At 45.8% G+C, this 12,534-nt stretch overlaps 1 long non-coding RNA gene across 1 annotated transcript in view; it reads left to right on the top strand.

The window, feature by feature from the left end:
- The window catches only part of LOC140702405 (uncharacterized), a 57,767-nt gene that overhangs the window by 1,944 nt on the left and 43,289 nt on the right, over positions 1-12,534 (top strand). The gene's annotated exons all lie outside the window — the stretch shown is intronic.

Here is a 12,534-nt window from a genome sequence, read left to right as displayed (position 1 = left end):
TCACTCACTCAAACAAAAAAAACCCCAAAAAGGAGAGATCCTAGCAGTTTTCCTATAACGTTTAACAACCGGTGTGCGCGCCCTGTAGTGTGTTGTGGCGAGGAAGAGAGATCCTGGGCTGTCCAGTAGGATCCTAAGCCTGTTTGCTAGGAAGTACAGTAAATCCTGCCCAGTTTCTAAGGGTGCAGAGAAGATTACAGCCTTAATTTATGATTTGTTTTGTTTTGTTTTTTTGGTAGGCGGGGGGGGGTTTAATCCAATAGGGGTGGTGGTGTGAGAAGCAAGCTTCCTAGGCTGAGTTTGACTCCCCTCTTCCCTGCCCCCTTCAGGATTCCTAATAGTATTAATTTGGCTCCAACATGATCTGGGCTTGTCTCCGTTCTCCTTCTCTCCCCGCCCCCTCCCGTTCCTTTAAAACATTTTCATAATAAGCGTGATGCTGGCCAATGTTGGTGGATTTGTTTTTCTGCCCCCTCATCCCCGAGCTTTCCTCCCTCCCCCCTGCTCCTCTTCCCCCTTTCCCCTTTTTCTCCCCCGACTGAGACATTAGCTGAATTCCCTGGGGGTGATTGGATGCAGTTCGCTGAAAGTCGACAGGCACGTCCTGGATGTTAGAAATCCACTTTTCCTCGACGTGACAAGCCTGAGTTCGATCTACAATTGTATTTGAAAGGGCAACGAGCGGAAAGATCTCCCATCATTAAAGCTTCTCCTCTCCTTTAGCAAAATAACAAGATACTTCATTTGCACACAAACACTCCTTTAAAAATAAGATAAAATAAAAAGGAAGCCTTCTGAACCTCCATAAGTCTTTTAATAATAATAATAATAATAATAATAATAATAATAATAATAATAATAATAATAATAATAATAATAATAATAATAATAATAATAATAATAATAATAATAATGGTTGGATAATTTACTTTGGGGAGGGGAAGGAAAATCTAAAAACAAAAACGGGGGAGTGGGCTTCAGAATTTCTCTCTCTCTTTCTCTCAAGGTATCGGACTTTCCCCAAAGCGCCCATGTGATCCAGTTGACTTTTCATTTTTTTTAAACTTTAAATCTTGAATAAGATGTGAGTTGTAACAAGGGGATTTGCACTTACTCCCTGACCCTTGTAATTGGATTAAATATAGACGGAGCCGTACAAAAACAGACCAAGATTGACACCTGCCAACTGGGCTTCCTTATGATTGATTGTGATGCTTCGTGCTGGCAACAAGAATGAAATAAATTGTATGGATAAAACAGCGCGTTTGTCATTTCCGTGCCATAAGAGAAGCCGGGGAGGCAGAGTGGCTGGCAAGCTGTTCTCTGACAGCCCAGAGCAGAGCCTAGGCGCGTTGGAAGTGCTCAAGCAAGAGAGGACCGGCCTCTGACAGGACAAATGATAACTTGTCACAACCTTCTAAAATTCCCAAGTTTGTCAATTAACATATAGATTGCTCTTAGGAGAGAAGATAGGGAGGGATATACCCGCATACGCACACGTACACCTATACGCGCGTATAGGTGACCCTGACACAGAACTCCAGAAGCTCAAGAAGGCGCCAACATGGCCTCGGAGTTTCCAGAAGCAGCAAATCGCCGAGCGCGGGAAAGGCCGCGACAGGAGGCCGCTGGGGAGGCCCTCCAGGTTCAGCTCAGGCTCTCTCGCCCGCTGCCTTTCCCCTTAGGGTGAAAAGAACGGGGTACGTTTAAAAGAGGGGTGCCGGCCCCTTCCGTAGACGTTGCAGGAGCAGCGCCCAAGTCAGTAGCCGAGCCCGAGCCCCGCCGCCTCCCCTCCCCCACCCTGAAGTTCCTATGGGAGTTGGTGGGGGGGGGGGAAAGCTACTGTAATGCTCCCCAAAGGCTCCCCTCTCGCAGTGAGGCAAAGGGCTCCCTGCCTTCATGCCCTTTCTATGTGGCGGGTCGCGACACCTCTTCCTTCCATGGAGCCTACTTGAAAATTGGGCTGTTCTCTGCGCTGAATGCCACCACTGGGCAACGTTTGGCAAAGGGCCTTTTTTGAGTGGGTGGGTGGGTGAGGAAACCTCTAGCCTAGGGTCGCCAGCTCGGGGGAATTACTTGTGAGTAGCCAGCCCCAGATATCCTCTGTCCTCTAGGTGCAGTGGTTCCCAACCTTGGGCCCCCAGATGTTCTTGGACTACAACTCCCAGAAATCCCGGCCAGCACAGCTGGTGGCTCAGACTTCTGAGAGTTCTAATCCCAAGAACATCTGAAGACCCAAGTCTGGGAGCCGCTGCCTAGCGTAGGGTATTCTTGGAGCTCTGATGGGGGGGGGGAGGTCCCTTGGTCAAGCTTGGCTCCCCGTGGAGTTTCTAGACTGCGAAGTGTGGAAGCCCAACTGCAGCTTGAATCGACCCCCCTCCCTCCCCCGTGATCTTAGGAGCGCTTCCTCACATAGGATGGAGGTGGAGTTTGTACAAGCCTGGGAAGAAGTTACTGAAAAGTATAGTTTCGCGAGCCTAAGTCTCCGTCTGGGAAACTGCATCCGAGACTTATTTTTGCTCCGTTGACTCCGGGAATCAGTCAGGAAGCCTTTTTTTGCAGCAGAGAAGGGATTCTGCCCTCTCATTTCCGACGACAGCCGTTGGAGTCCTCCCTTTGAGGCGTTTATCAGGAAATGGCGAGGGGCATTCTCTCTGGCTTATGGGAGCCTGAAGACAAGGGGTGGTGGTGTCTTGATGACCCCCCCCCTTATCTCAGGCCCCCATAAGCCAGAGAGAATGCCCATCGCCATTTCCAGTAAGCAATCCCGCATCCAGCAAAGCTAAAAACGCTTCAGAAAGTAGCGCCAGCCTTTGATCCACAGCGATTATTAGACCATCCTCCCCACCGCTCACCTATAGCCAAGGCGGGGGAAAAATCATTCCTTTGTACATAGAAGGAAAAGCTGCTGACGGGACCCCCTCCCTTGTCCTCGCAGAACAAGGCCCTCCTCCAAAACATGAGTGGACAGCAAGTTCCAACCGCTGGCAGGAAATGTGCTGCTTTGGGCCTTGCCAGGGGCCTGAAATTAGGAAGCCTGTATAGCTTTTAATCGGCCACAGAGAGTCACTTTATTAGTCCACCCCCATTTCACGAATGCATTTCCTCCGTTGCCTGTTAAACTTTATAGGAGATAGCGAACAGCCGTCGAGGGAGACTTTGCCTTCCTGTACGTTGAAACTTTTCCCTTTGCCCACTGGCCTGGGTGGAATTAGCCACCCTCTTCCCAGGCCTTAAATTGCGCATTCCCCAGATGCCTCGTACAGGATTTCTTCTACTCCCAAACAATCTAAGCCTGCTTAATCATCGTTTCAGGTCTTTGAGACACCTCTTCACTCTGCCAGGTGTTTGATTGTTTGTGTGTTTAGATAAAGTCTTCTGTTCCACCCCCGGGGTGGGGGAACATCAGGTATTTTCCAGCAAGCACCATCTTTGAATGGTGTTCTCCTCTCCTGTATTCGCCCTACAGCAAAGGCTCCTCTAAAGCCCGATCCACAAGCCAGTTAATCTAAGTAACCCACCTGGGGAAAATACTCGGTTTCTAGGTACGCCGAGTTGGAAGGACGTTTCTCCGAAAGCAATGAGATTTATTTTCGAGGAATGCGTTTCGGAGCGATGCTTAAAGGGCCCCATCCTGTACTCACTCACTTAAGTTCTTGCCTTTGAACAGACGTGTAGAGGATTACTCTGTAACGGGAGAAATCCTAAAGACGCCTGTTTGAGAGTACACCCCATTAATCTCAAAGGGACTGACTTTTGGGAAGGCAGGCAGGCAGGCATAGGATTGTGTCATTTGTCTCCTATGGTTTAATGAATTGGGTTTAATGCCTTCCCGCATCATTGGCACTTTTGCATTTCTGAAACACTGATGATCTTACTGCAGCAGTTGTTCTGGGTGGGTTACTGGAGATTTTATAGCCTCCGATGAGTGCATTAATATCAACATGTATCTCGGTGGGAAAAAAAAAATCTTCATGGCTTTTTTCCCTTTGCCTCAAAAGTTCTGTTTAGCATGTATGAAACAAACAACAAATAAAAAGAGCCCAGTAATACAGTACTCGTATAAAGAGGGTGCAATGAAACAGAGAAATGGGTGAAGTTACGCGGAAAGTGTATAAATAGCGAGGGACCTTTTCTTCTCCTAAGTGCTATTTCTACCCCCAAAAGAAACAGAAGACATACCCCCCCCCCAAAGTAGATTCTAGGATTCTTGGCTTCACACACCTCCCTGCTTGAACAGAGTTCCTTCCAAATGGGGTAAGCCAGCAGTGGTAGGTTGGGAGAGCGCCTGCGTATATTCCTGTTCTTTTTGCTAAGCAGAATCTTGGGCGTCTACCCCCAAGCCTTGACCTGACAGCAACGCCGAACGGTGGGCCTGGGTTGTGATCTGAAGACAGCTCTGCTCTCACATGAACTGGTGATAGCAGATAATCGTCGAATAAAGCGGGGGAGGTATTCACGGGTGGGGCGGTCAACTGCAGATTGCAGAGCAATGAAAAGGGAGACCAATGTCTTCTTCCACTGTTCAGCTGGGTGGGCTTGCAGAGCAGTTGGCAGAGTTCACCCAAGCCGAGAAGCCCCCCCCCCCGTAGGGCTGCCAAGGAACAGGAGTTTCTTTGCACTTGGAGTGAGAAAGATGTTTCATGCCACCTGTGTGAGGTGGTTCTCTGGAAACCTGTGGAACTCTCTCCCAAGGAAGCAGCCATTTTCCTGGCAACCAATCCAAGGGAAACCAATAGGACAGATTTCATGAAAAACAAGACTGTGGCTGGAGCAAAACATTGCCTTGAGACAGAGGAGCAAATGCCCCTCCCCTTATTGAAATTCAAGTGCCTAATGGGGAATGCGAGTTATTTGGGCCAATGAGGCAAAGCTCCCCTTCCCATCATTGGGGAAAAAAAACACCCCACAGTAAATTAGGAATTACAGAAAGTACAACCCAAAAAACAAATAACCCATGATATCCAAAACGTGTTGCCTGAGGTAGGCATGTGATTCTGCCTAATGGTAAGGCTGGTCCTATGGAGGGCCTTCAGTTATACTGGACTTAATATCTGACAAGGCAGTCCACCACTTCTGCTATTGGACTGGAACTACTCCAGGACATTAGGGCTATGTCATCAGTATATCAATTGATTTCTATCACTGCTGTGCAGAATCCTATGAACAGGATCAGTCCAAAGCAATGAGAAGATTCTGCTTCTCCTCTCATATAGGTGGAGGTCCCTTCATAGATGCAAAACTCTTTGATCTATATGACGGGTGGATAAAGTAACAAACCCAGGATGATGACCTGCACCTACCTTCTTTACAGTATAGTAGATGTAGACAAACCAGTAGCTTCAATACATTAAAAGTGTTCACTCACTATGGATTTTGGATGCCCATTTAAATTTTATCCACAGTAAATCTAGTTTTTTTTGGCTTCCTTGGTTTTATATTCTTATGATCAGGGGTAAAGACTTAACAGGGCAGTGGACTTGCAAAGTGGACTTCTTGCTAGCAAAGTGCTGGTTTGCTATCGATCAGGGCAATTCTCTCACCACCTCCACCTCCACCTCTAACCAGCAGCACCTAAATAGAAAGAATAAAAACTGGCTGTGAAAAATGACAAATGACAGAAGTAAGATCGAGCTAAAGGCCTACAAATATCTGCCGACAACAGAAGGCTAGCTTTTTACAGGCCTAGTTCATCTCTGTTATTGATCAAAAGCTAGAATTGTTCTATTGGGGAAACAGAATGCCCCCTCTTTAAAGATAGGTCTGCCTTGTTTTCCTGAATGAATTAGTTTATATAGAAAGCAAGAATGAATCTATGTATATAGATAGAGAGTATATAGAGAGTATATCTGTATATCACGGAAAGGCAGAGAAAGGAAGAGAACAAAAACAAAGGCTCAAATTAACCCCAAGCAGCACAGATCATAAAGCAGCTTTTTCAGTTTGTTTTATAATTTCCTACCAAATCCCATTCGTATAAATTAAATGCTGAAGGTGATTAGCATTCTGGTAAAGGAAGAGAAAAACAACAAGAAGGAGAAGAGGGGAAAAAGAGGGACAAAACCCAAGTTCCATCGAATTAGTTTTAGCCTGCCTGCTCTCCCCAGTGACTGCATCTATTAGCATTATAATCTCAAAACACCATTTTTTATGTAACACTATTGTTAGTAAATCAACTCCTCAGGTCCGCAGAGACGCTGACCCCTGGCAATTCAGGGAAAGTGTAATTATCTCCCCGAATCTTGGGCAGATTTAAGAGATTACATTGCAACTAAATCTATATCAATGCTAATTTTTCTTCTTCTAGACTCCAGGTGCCAGGCAGTAGGAAATGGTGTGCCTGCCCAGCAGAAACGGCTTACAAAGAGGAAAGTGCTTGCTGTGGAGAGGGCCGAAAGAAATGGAACCCCCCATAAAATTACACTTTTCCCCTCTACAAAACCTGGTTCTTATAAGGCAAAGTTAAACAAAGCAGCTATGCTAAATTAGCGTTAAATAAAGGCGGGTTTAATGCTCGGCTACAGTCAACTGGTGTATATTTGATGGCTAATTGTCTATCAAAATTAAAGAGAAAAGAACAAATGATTCGTTATAAGAAGGTGTTAAAAGCTCCAACAAAGGGAGACATTTCACAAATATAATATCTTTTGGATGGTGAATTTGAGCCTTTCGGAGGGTTTGAAAAAGTGGAAGGGGGACCTCAAAGTCTCCAGGCAGCTCGAGTTTTAAGCAGGGAGCTTTTTAATCGTCAGGAACGGGCTCTTATAATCAAAAGAGACAGTCGACTCAGTGAAATAAGACTGTGAGATTTTCTTTGTTGAATACAAGAAATAAATCATAACTATTAACTCTCTAATAATGTTCAACGATATCGCTCACTGGGGAAGAGGTACCGAAGGGCAGGCAAGCAGTGGAAGTAAAGGGGCTACGGTGGTCCTTTGTAGTTAAAAAGAGCTTTTGGGATTTTGGAAAGTTCTCCTGCGCATACCTCGCCGAGATGGACGGGAGCTATGCGAGCGGCAGAGCTCTTCCACGGCCTCCATAAAGAATAATTGCCTAGGGCTCACTCACTGGACGATTGCCCCCTCCGTGTATGGGGCTGCAGATGTTACTTGTAAATTCGCTCTATGTTCTCATACGACATATGCTTATGAGATTTCAAATGAAGAAAGTAATGACTCCCCAGAAATCTCCACAAACGAGCAGTGTTAAGGTATTGTCCCCTCTCTTCCTCCGGTGGTTTTCCTTCCTTTATCAAAGAAAATGGTATAGATTCTGAAATGACGTTGTATGGATGCCCTGAAAAGAGTTTTAAGAAGAGCGAAGGGCACGATCCACCCAAAGTTGACCTACTGAGGTCAGCGGAAGACTTGAGGATAGGGGTCTCCTGCCGGAATCAAGGGGACCTCAAAGTCTAGAACGTTCACTGGATCGCGCTGGATGGAGACCGGAGTAATAATAAGAGAAAATGTACCGCGTTCTACATACATTAGGCACGAAAGCCTAAGAGAGGACGACGACGAGAGAGAGGGAAGCAGAGGCAAAGCGCGCTCTAACCAAAGGCGTCAGTGCCCGATGGCCACTGACGGATTCGACACCAATTTTGTCGATCTGCATTAAAAGAAGACGTGGCTGAACGCTTTCGCTGGAGTAAATGTAAGAGAACCCATGTAAGCGAAGAAAAGAAAAAAAAAGGAGAAGGGGAAAAAAAGCCCCCAAACTAAATCATGCAGTAAGAAGGACAAACCGTCTGGAAAATGGACCTACGGAGCAGCAAGAATGTACTTTAAAAAGAGAGAGAGAAAAAAAGTCTTTGACAACTTATGTCCTGAAGAAACTATCTTGAAGATAATTGAAATGATTACAATTCATTGCAACATTACTTGGAATATGAACAGTCAAATAATGAAATCTTAGCAATACAGCCAAAATTGAATTTACATTACAGCATTGTCCCAGTTCTTCTTTTATGTCTAGCTTCTCCTAGAAATTTTGAGCTAATACATAATTCTGTACTTCGTTGCATTATTCATATGCGGGGGGGGGATTTATTTCCCTTCCTTCCTTTCCTAGTAAAAGGTCTAATAAAACTTCAAGGTAAGGCTACAAATGAAAAACACGGAGCAGTTCCGCTGCTGTTCGACTCATTTATATGTCTCAAAAGCGGATATGCTCCACTAGGCAGGCAGATAGGGTATACTCTATATATTCTATATACTGTATATCTGAATGAGAGAGGTTGGGGAAAAGATTTAGCCTATACAGTACTATATAAGCTGATCTGCTCCTGTAGGGAAGCAGGGAGTTTATTAGATGGATAGATTAAATAGTGCTTCTCTGTATGTATATCCTATACTTATATTTAGATTGGGGAAGGTGTATATGTATATAAGTGTGTTTATGAGTATATCTCCTTCCCTTAACCAAGCTTCTATCCAAAAACAGCACTGGCAAAGGAGAAAATTTATTTTAAGAACGTCAGCTTGTCCTTTCTTTTCTTAAAAGTAACAGAGATTTTAAAAAAACACACACTCCACTCAACAACCAAAAGCACAAACACTCGCTTAAAAAATACGAAATAGGTGTCTTCATATTCTTGAAATCTCAAAAGTTAAAAGGAAAATAAAGCAAAATATTCGAGACTTGAGAGCAGAGTCGAGGAAAGGCAAATAGGTCACTGAAAGAAGACCAGAGTTAATATTGCATATTCAAAAGCACCATTCACAGGTTTGGCAGACTTTTATAGTAAAATTATGTTGGAAAATAATTCATTCCCCGTTCCCATTGCCCCCTTCCCACAAATATTTCTTGATGATCATATTTGGACTGTGCAAATGGGAGTCCCCCTCAGACAGAGATCTTTATTATACTTCTTTCTTTCTGAAAAGGACTCTACATACACTAATCAAACAACTAAGTGAGCAGTGGGATTTATGTCCCATTTATTTCAATTTAATTTGTTTGGGGATCGCTGCCCGGGACACGCACATTTAGTTTTAACTCTTTCGGTCTACAGTTTTGGTCAGACTCCTTCAACACTTAGTTGAGCGCAAAGTTCAAGAGGTCGTGAACTAGACAATTATAGATAGATGGACAGATGAAAGTGAGGGAGTCCAGCCAATGAAAAAAGCCGTGATGATCATACTCTGTTTTTTTTTTTTTAAAAAAAAACTTGTTATTCGAGGAAAATTAGCTTCTTCCATATAGAAAGAAGACACATAACCAAGCTCCAATTAAACCAGAGACCCTACAGAAATCACCGTCCCTACCCCACCCCCAATGCTTTTTTTCTCTCCGCACGGACACAAAACACACAACACACACACACACACACACACACAGACACACACACAGACACACAAACACACACACACACATTCAGAAACTATGTCGCAGGCAACGTGCCTCTTAATCTAAATCAGAGATAGGCCACTATACATCCTTCAACAGACTTTTTAAAAAAAGACCATCTGGTAATTGTCTTTCTTTAGATCTTCCCTTAATTATGCTTTTAATTAAAGATGGTTCAAGGCATTGGACCACATGAAGGGCAGTAATTACAAATTACATTACAAATTCAACAGATGTAGATGTATCTGCTGGGAGTGTGTGTTGTGGAGGTGGGAGTGGGGGTGGGGGTGGGGAGGTATCGGAATATAAAATGGACTAAACTTTGGAGGAGGGGAAAAAAATTAATCCGCTGCCCTGAGAACAGAAGCACATTTTAAAAATTATTTTTATTATGCAGACTCTCGCCAGGATTTAAGTTCTCTGTCATGATTGTTTTCATATTTCTTTGACATCTATTGATTCGGAGGCAGCTGCGAGGCTTTGTCACAAGAGAGAAGACCAGTCACAATATATTAACTTGACGGCATAACTCAGAGACGAAGAGCAGCGCGAGGAAACACGACAGCAGCCCACGTGACCCAGGGCTGGGGCCCTCCGACAAAATCAAGAAATTAATTTTTAATAATATTTTTTTTTCTAAGGGGCAAAAAAAGAGAAAAAGAACAAAAAAAGAGAGGAGGGGACAGAAACACGGAGGGAGGGGGAGACGACCGCGGCCGCAACGCTCTCGTTAATTACCTAACACCGGAGAGGCTGAGAAACAGACCTCTTCTTCTTCCCCGATTTTTCTAAAAAACCTTTTTGGCTTAAATGTTTATTTCGAAATTCTTTTTCTCCATCCGGCGCGAGTCGTCCGGGAGGAAGTTTGCTGTCATCCTGCCCCCCCCCCCCCCACAATTACGCTCGGGAAAAAAGCAAACCAGTGAGAACGCGATCAAAAAGTCATGATGACATTAACACAGGGTCTACTTTCAAGTAAGTCCTGCTGCGTTCAGTGGGATTTATCTCTGGGTGGGTGTCGGTAGGATTGCACTCTATTCCACTGAGATCGAACCGAGGGCTTCTTTTCCGTCAACGAGTTCGCTAAAGCGAGTCAGGTCCCATGCCAAGCCCCCTGGAACGAATTCACACGTTGATCTGAAATACGTGTCACTCAGAAGCGTTTCTCATTGGGGTGCTCGGCCTTAACCCTGGTTTGAACTCCCGATGACATTGACAAGGGAGGCGGAATTGTTGGCGAGATCTGTGGCGATGAATTCTCTGACGCTCAGACAGGATAGAGAGCATCAATCAGCAGCTTCATCCGCTTAACCCCCCCCCCCAACTTTATCAAGTCGTCATTTAGTGACACTTAGCTATGCTAAAGCAAAACCAGGGGGTAGGTGGGAGGAATATAGCTTTGCTATTTATTTGCGCCTCATATTTGCACCGCGGAAAATAAAGTCCGTTCGTGTCAACAGATATATGATTCCGGATGCTGGAGGTTCAAGGGATTGTTTCCCATCGTTTTGAACCTCTTCTGTGCAAATGTCAGGCTGGCGTGTTTTCTCCCTTTCTTTGGGATCCACGCGTATGATGGATGTGTATGAAGAGCTCTATACAGCCTAATTCCGGTTCAGTGGACAAGCAGACTGAACAAAATAGAAAAAAATCGAGATTTTTCTTTATTCTTTCCCGAAAATCTTTCTTTAGTTCAAAGTCTTCTGCTTTATTCCCCCCCCCACCGCCCCTCGCCTTTCAAAGTTCCCACCTCAACACCCTGCCTCACATGTCGGTTTTTTTCAGTATTTTGAGCAGGTTCGGGCAAGAGATCCGAATTACCGCAAGGGAGGCTGGCGTTGAAAAAAAAAAGCAGGCTTTGTGCTTCCTCGGAGAGGAGCGGGGAGGGAGGGAGGGAGGGGAAAAAAGAGAAGAGTCCGGGAACAGCGAGACCCCGAAGCTGGCGCACGACCGAAGGGCTCTCGGGGAGTGAGTCAGGCCACCCCAGTCACCTGTTCCTCACCATCCCCGCCTTTCCCTTCTTCAGCCCCGAGCATCGGAGCTTGGAACGGGCGCAATGGCATTTCTGTCGAGCCGGATTAACGCTGGGCGAGGCGCTGCGTCTCCGCATCGAGCTGAGAGGCGTTTACTTCGCGCTCCCGGACTGCCTGGCGCTGAGCGCCTCGGGCGCCTCCGGGCCGCGCCGCTCCTCGGCTCCGACCTGACCTCCTTTGCACATGCTCCGCGCAGGTGCGGGAGGGGAGCCACCCGGCCAGATGAGGTCGCTCCGCGCTCACGCCTTCCGACGGGCGGGCGCCTTTGGACTGCCGAAAGGTGGGGCGGGGCGCGGGGGGGGGAAGCCGCGCCGGGCGTGGAGTGGAAATCGCGACACCCCCCTCCGCCCCCGCCCCCGCCCCCAAGTCAGGCGGACGTCTCATTAAATCCCAAAACAACTTTCCCCAAGGCAAGGTTCTAGTTCTGGGCTACTACTGATCCCATCATCCCCAGCCAGCGAGCTCATAATGTGGAGGTTGACCTGCAAAGCGGGTTCTCCAATCCTTCTCACCCTGTGGGGATACAGCTGTGGTTGGCCCGGGGCTGAGGGGAAAATGCCCTGCGGAGCAAACGCTAAACCCGTCTGGTCACTTCTGGCATTCCAGACTTGGGCCTTGGAGAAAAGTCTCTGAGGGCGGCCCTTCACCTCAGGTCCCCCAGATCCCGAGTAGTCATGCCAAGCGTTTTTTTTTTTCTCATAAGGTCAGAAGCTGAAGCAAGATTTCTCACTTCCAGAAATCATCATATTGTACTTCTTAGTTTTCAGCATTGCTAGTACTTTGGGTTGGTCCAAAGGGTCAAGCCTAGACATTAATAGTCGAATCCTAAACATCTCTGGGTGAGATGGCATCTTTTGCAAAATGTGAATTTTATTCAGGTTGAATTCTAGGAAGCAAATGGGCAGCTATTGGCAATTGTTTGAAATCAGCAACCAAGTATTTTTGGAATGGTTCTCACTGCTGAAATTAACATGGCCAGGAGGTTGACCTTGCTTCCGTAGTCTTCTCATTTCTCATCTTAACATTTTGAGCTTTGAAATGTTTGTACCTTCTGTACTTCTGAGGCTGCTTCTTCAGAAGTACAGAAGGTACAGTACTCCAACTTCTATAAGGTTGTTATTATTGTTATTTTTAATCTTTCCCTTCCTCC

This window comes from Pogona vitticeps, chromosome 1 (genome assembly GCF_051106095.1).
Source record: "Pogona vitticeps strain Pit_001003342236 chromosome 1, PviZW2.1, whole genome shotgun sequence".
NCBI lineage: Eukaryota > Metazoa > Chordata > Lepidosauria > Squamata > Agamidae > Pogona > Pogona vitticeps.
Note: the sequence above shows the minus strand (reverse complement) of the source record. Positions and strands in the feature narration are given on the sequence as shown.